This window comes from Gymnoscopelus braueri (genome assembly GCF_963280865.1).
Source record: "Gymnoscopelus braueri genome assembly, chromosome: 21".
NCBI lineage: Eukaryota > Metazoa > Chordata > Actinopteri > Myctophiformes > Myctophidae > Gymnoscopelus > Gymnoscopelus braueri.
Genome location: NC_137623.1, coordinates 6,235,574 through 6,242,683, shown reverse-complemented (window position 1 = coordinate 6,242,683; position 7,110 = coordinate 6,235,574).

The following is a 7,110-nucleotide window of genomic DNA, read 5'->3' as shown; positions in this document are numbered from 1 at the left end:
AGAGTTGAGCAGTAGCGGAGTTGAGCAGTAGCGGACTTGGCTGTAGGAAAGGTTAGGCGACCGACCGCCTGGGGTCTCAAAAGTTAGGGGGCCTCATGAAAAAAAAATCGAATCAATTTCTGTAGGCCTACCTTTAGCTTTTTAATGGATCCCATGTTAGTAAAGCCTGATAGAAGTATCAAACTCCCAAAATGCACCAGAATACTGGAAATTACATCTATTCTGTTAAAAAAAATCTGGGGAGGGGGGCCAGGGGCCTCATACTACCGTTCGCCTGGGGCCTCCAGATCCTTAAGTCCGCCCCTGGAGTTGAGACATTACATTTAGTTTGACTCTGTTTCCACAGATACATATTGTGAAAATAGCGAGAGTGTAATGCCCGGGACTTGAACCCCGGTCTCCTGCGGGGAAAGCCAACATGTTAACCGCTAGGCCAAAAGGCATTCTTTATTACCTGGGGGAGATATTAGAGTTTTAGTTCATCAGGCTGTGAGGTTATGAACCACTCTGCTACACGAGCTCTTTCTTATATTATTTGACCATTGTTTTCATAGTATAGTTTGTCGATGACTTCATCTGTTTTTTTTAGGTATTGAAAAGGTCTTTAGAGGTATTCAAAATAATAATATTTGAACTGGGGACCCCCCACCCTGATAAGCACTTGGAATTGTAGGAGTTGATCGCCTTACATTGAGTTTGACTCGGTTCCACAGATAAATATTGTGAAAATAGCCGATCTACAAGCTCACAACGCCTTGCAACACCTTCAAAGGTCTTAAAAGTCCTTAATCATCACTTCACTGTCATCGGGGGACCCCCAAAAATCACGTAGGGACCCCCCTGGGAGTCCTGACCCATTGGTTGAGAACCACTGACATAGAGAATATAGGGTGCTGGTAGAGCAGTGGTTCTCAAACCTTTTTGGCTCAGGTCACCCCTGTAAATAACTTTTTCATCCACAGCACCCCTGAATTACACTGTTACTCACTTACAGGACCCTCCATTTATGTCATATTACGGTACTTAAAAATGTAAATATTTCCGCCTAAGATACAGTATGTCATGAGGAAAAGTTGAGAGCGTATCAATTTCCATTAGGGCAGGTTGAAAATAATTCTATACTTTGACGTTTAACCACTCTGGGTGGAACATTCGTCAAAAATAGCAGATCTACAAGCTCACAACGCATCGCAACGCGATGCGTTGTGAGCTTTTAGATCGGCTATTTTTGACAAAGAGATTTGGCGTAGGTCCAAAAGTGATATGGATCAATTCCAAATATTATCAAAGCATTCTGAGGCACCCCTGGACTGGTGTCACGGCACCCTAGGGTGCTGTGACACCCACTTTGAGAAACCCTGTGGTAGAGGAGGACGTGTCTCTGCACTGTGATGACGAGAGACAGAGAGTTGCAGTGCTGTGTGCCTCTGCTCCTCAGTGTCTGCCCTGCCCCGGGGGGAAACGGTCACATCCACTGTCCTTGTCAAGTAGCTTGGGTTTCACACTGGTTATAACATCACACACACACACACACACACACACACACACACACACACACACACACACACACACACACACACACACACACACACACACACACACACACACATACACACACACACACACACACACACACACACACACACACACACACACACACACACACACACACACACACACACACACACACACACACACACACACACACACACACAGAAGTGCACCGTCAGGCCCCATCGATCACATGCACTGCAGTGGAATCCATTAGCACCGGGTCTCCCACATTCTACCTCTGGACAGCTTTCTATTCCTCTCAATAAGACTAGAGAGAGTAGTTATTCCTACACGGTCACGTCCTGTGTTTTAACTACACATTAACACTTGTAGTTAAATGAACACTGTTTTACTGTGTGTGTGTGTGTGTGTGTGTGTGTGTGTGTGTGTGTGTGTGTGTGTGTGTGTGTGTGTGTGTGTGTGTGTGTGTGTGTGTGTGTGTGTGTGTGTGTGTGTGTGTGTGTGTGTGTGTGTGCGTGCGTGCGTGTCTCTCTGTCTCTCTGTCTCTGCCTATGCCTATGTCTCTCTCTGTCTGTCTCTATGCCTTTGTCTCTCTCTCTCTCTCTCTCTCTCTCTCTCTCTCTCTCTCTCTCTCTCTCTCTCTCTCTCTCTCTCTCTCTCTCTCTCTCTCCTTCTATGTGTCTCTCTGTGTCTCTCTCTTCTCTCTTTCTCTGGGTGTCTGGGGGACACTTGAGGCAAAGAGCTGTGTGTGTGTTATGCGTAGTTCCTGTCTGTTTAATATATGTCAGCCTCTACGCTGCATGGGTTATGTAACAAACAGCAGCACAGAGGGAAGAAGAGGCTTGGGAGAGTATTATAGAGTATGACTCGCTGACAAGCAGGGAGTGAGTCAACGTGGCCGATGCGCCTCTGCCGTATAACTGAACCCTAAATCAGTTTCTCTCTGCTTATGTGTTTTAAAGCTCAATAATAAAACATGAATTCAAACTCAATAAGATCCCAATAAAGACACTCACTGCAGCACCTTGCAGCACACAGCTTCACCAGCGGTGGAAACTGTACTGTACTGTACTTAAAGGTAGGGTAAGTGATTTACTTTGGTTAAAATAAGTGTTAAATATCTCTATATTCTGATAGAACTCATTGCTATAGAGTGTTTGTTCAGTATCAGGAGTCTCCCATGTCTGTCTCCAGCTCTTTATTAAACAGAAAATGCATTTTCAGTGCTCTCTCCTGATTGGCTTAAATGTTGTCACCTACCTGAAAATGTACTATATTCTGTTTACTAAAGAGCTGGAGAGACCCCTGTGACCGAACAAACGCTCTGTAGCAATGATTACTATCAGAATATAGTACTTTAACCTTTTTAACAAAAAAAATAAAAATACCAAAAATATCACTTACCCTACCTTAACTACAATTGAAAACTTGAAAATAGCCGATCTACAAGCTCACAACGCTTCGCATCGCGACGCGTTGTGAGCTTGTAGATCGGCTAGTACTTTAGTACTTTTACGTTTGGTACCTTAAGTGTATTTTGATGCCAAAATACTTTTGTACTTTTACTCACGTAACATTTTGAGCACAGGCCTTTTAATTGTAACAGAGTATTTCTATATCGCGTTATTGATACTTTTACTTAAGTCAAATATCTGAGTACTTCTTCCACCACTGTTCACCCACCAGCATGAAATGGATGGATGAATGGGTGCAGCTGTGTGCTGCATGCATGGTGGTGTATGGCCGGCCTGCGGGGTCCTGTCCTTCCTCTGTCCCTCCCCAGCTGTCACAACACCAGGCAACCGGAACACAAGCCAGGGCCTCAGACCATGCAGGTCTGAGGAAGAGGAAGACAGATTATGAAAGAGCCGGGTAGGAGGGGGGGGGAGGAGAGGAGATCAATGCCGTTTTATGTTATCCAGCAGAGATGATAACAAACACACTGTTACTGCCTTCGCTCCGTCTTGGTCTTGAATATCTAGGGGCCATCAGAACATGCATATTATGTACACACAGGATCAGGGTTGCCAATATCTGCTTATTATAATTTCCCAGCAATATTTTATTTGAAAATAGCCGATCTACAAGCTCACAACGCGTCGCGATGCGACGCGTTGTGAGCTTGTAGATCTGCTATTTTCAAATAGCTGATGTATATGTTAAAGTGGCCCATGTCGCTTCTTTTGGGCTGGTTTTCCTACACCTGGTTGCTTGTTTCTCTCACAGAATCTGGCAACACTGCACAGGATGTGTGCGTCCAAAATGTGTGCATTATAAAGCACTTTATCTTTGGAGCCCTACAGCGTGTGCGAGGGTTTTATTATTATTTCTAGGCCTGACCCTCGATTAGTCGATGATTCAACTAATCCATCGAGGGAGTCTGATTCGACTGCCAATCTCTCAGTTGAATCATGCAACAAATAATATGTGATGATTCGACTGAGAGATTGGCCTAATTTGCTGTATTAATTAACTAATAGTTTGCCAAAAATAGGATATATATCATGATTTATTGGGAGAAACCAAGCAAGTATAATTATGTTAAATCAGACATTAAGCACCCCCCACAGCCCAAATGGAATGATCCTGTGTTGCATAACCTTTCCTTTATTTTTTTGCATGATTCGACTGCCAGTCGACTTTAGGCAACATTTGGCAGATCAGATTCGACTACATAAAGTCTTAGTTGAGAACAGGCCTAATTATTTCTATAATAATGTTTCCACTTTTCTTGCATCCAAATACACATTTGCACATAAAGTCCACACTATCACTGATGAATGAAAGTTAGCTTTTTTTGTGACATAGCCACTAAGACAGATACACGTTAGACAGATGTTATGTATCAGTTTATTCGGGCACTGATCGAGATTGCAGAGATTACAGTAAAACATAATTTAGTTCATGTAGTTCAAGTTTGGTAGCCTGGTAAACCCTCCCTCCGGAAATCTCATTTCCATTTGATTTCAGGAGTGAGTCTGGCCTGAAGGCTTGTCTGGGCGTTTCTAGCCCGTACACCAAATGGACGAGCCTATCAGCGTCGTCGCTCATCGTTCTGTGATTGACAGCGACAGTTGGCCAATCAGGTGGCGAGTTCGAGTGAGCCAGAATGAAGTCGAGCCTGAGTGCAGCCTGAGTGCAGCCGACAAAAGACGAACGGCAGCCATGTTGTTTGTTACTTTCGGTTATAAAACGCTCTCAAACTTATTTTTTGAGGCACGGAATTTACTTTTAAGATATCGTTTGGATAGAATTGAGTTGTTTAACTTCATATATGTGGTCAATTAATCATGACAGAGCCTATTTAAAAAAGAAAATTCAGAGAACCGGCAGGGGCGGGCAGTGACACGCATGTATCCGAATAAGGCAACCTATTTTGGGCATGGCCGTCTCAAAAGTCCCTTTGCTTCACATTAGTCTGGAGGTCTGCTGATTGGCTGAAGGGGAACAACGATCATTGGCTGAAGGGGTTGTCAGTCAACGGTATTACTCCCGCCCAATTCCAGCCCACAGCCAATATTGCAGAATGGGCGATCAGGCCAGACTCCTTCCTGAAATCAAATGGAAATGAGATTTCCGGAGGGAGGGTTTACCAGGCTACAAGTTTGGAGCAGTGGTGGAAAAAGTACTCGAATGTTTTACTTGAGTAAAAGTATCAATACTGCATTGTAGAAGTACTCTGTTACAAGTAAAAGCCCGGAATTAAAAATGTACTTGAGTAAAAGTACAAAAGTATTGGTATCAAAATGTACTTAAAGTACCAAAAGTAAAAGTACTAAAATATTTGAAAATAACAGATCTACAAGCTCACAACGCGTTGCGATGTGACGCGTTGTGAGCTTGTAGATCGGCTATTTTCAAATAGCCTATATAGAATAGGGCTAAAGTGGTTAATGTATGTTTGATAATGTAATAATTTATATATGCAAAATAACTAGTAACTAAAGTTTTCAAATAATTGTAGTGGAGTAAAAGTACAATATTTGCCTCTGAGATGTAATGGAGTAGAAGTAAAAGTATAGACAATTGGAAATACTCCAGTAAAGTAAAAGTACCTCAAAATTGTACTTAAGTACAGTACTTGAGTAAATGCACTACTTTACACCACTGGATACACGTTAGACAGATGTTATGTCTAACAGTTTATTCAGGCACTGATCGAGATTGCAGAGATTACAGTAATGTAATTACTGTAATGTAGTTATGTAGTCATGTAGTTCAAGTTTGGTGTACTGGTGGTATAAAGATTAGAGAGTTCACCCATGGGGACAGGGCCAGGGCCAGCTCTGTTACTGCCCATGGGGACAGGCCAGTCAGTCCAGTCCAGGGACAAGGCCAGCTCTCTATTCACAGCTCTGTGTGGTCCAGCAGCCAAGGTCTGTGTTTCACTTTGAGAAACATTCCTGAACGCAACCTCCAGCCTGGCCGAGAAACACAGGAAACGCGCTTATACCTTCAATGAGGAGGTGAAAATGTTCCCAATCCCTTCACACCACTTTGATTAATCCATTGAGACTGGGAACGCATCTGGGTCATTTTTTAGATTTCTTTGGGCTATTCAAAAATAGCAGATCTACAAGCTCATAGCGCGGCACCGAGTGCCGCGCTATGAGCTTGTAGATCTGCTATTTTTTGTAAAATCTTGAAAATGTGTGCAAATCTATGAATATATATATATTTTTTAAAGCGAACATTTTTAACTCAAATCTTGGCTTATGGGGGTCCCTGGAACAAAAATATGGGGGTCCGCGGACAAATACATATCATTTTGGGGGTCCTTGAGATGAAAAAAGTTTGAGAACCACCGATATTATAGCAACATACGTTTTTATTTTATTTTTTAACTGTTAGGATTTAGATTGGTGAATCCCCCAGAAAACAAAGATTTGAGTTAAAAATGTTCGCTTTAAAAAATATATATATATTCAAAGATTTTCAAAATATTGCAGATCTACAAGCTCTGAGCTTGTAGATCTGCTATTTTTCAATAGCCAAAGACATCTAAAATGACACCGATGCCTTCCTGGATTGAATGGGTTAAAACACGTTTCATCTCCCTGTGAAGTTTTCTTTCTTTTTTCTTTTTCTTTTTTTTATCAAAGAGGTGTGAAGCTGTGACCACAGTTTGATAGAGATAAAGATCTGTGTTTTCCTGTTGCATTTCTGCTGTCACGCTATAGAAGACACGTCTAGGACTCGTTGCAAAATTACAGACAGGTGCTCTTTTATGACGGTTCTGAAGGAGGGTATAGGAGTCACACTTTGCTCTTCATTTTGCTTTATTGTTACATTATTATTGCTTTTCCTCTGTAAAGCACCTTTGCTTTATTTATTTTCTTATTATATATTTTTTTGCTCTATAAAGCACTCTGAGCTGCATTAATGTCATGAAAGGTGCTATATAAATCAAGTTTATTATCATTACTTTTGGAATGGTTTTTAACCATTGCTTCTGTTGAGATGAACTAGTTATACTCGTATGGGTGGATAGCTGGTAGCAGGTTGCCCTGAGCGGCGTCTATCAGAACGGTACCTCTCGTGGGAGCTCCTGTAATCAAAGCTGGTAAGTTGATCAGAAGGTAGAGTAAATGGTTC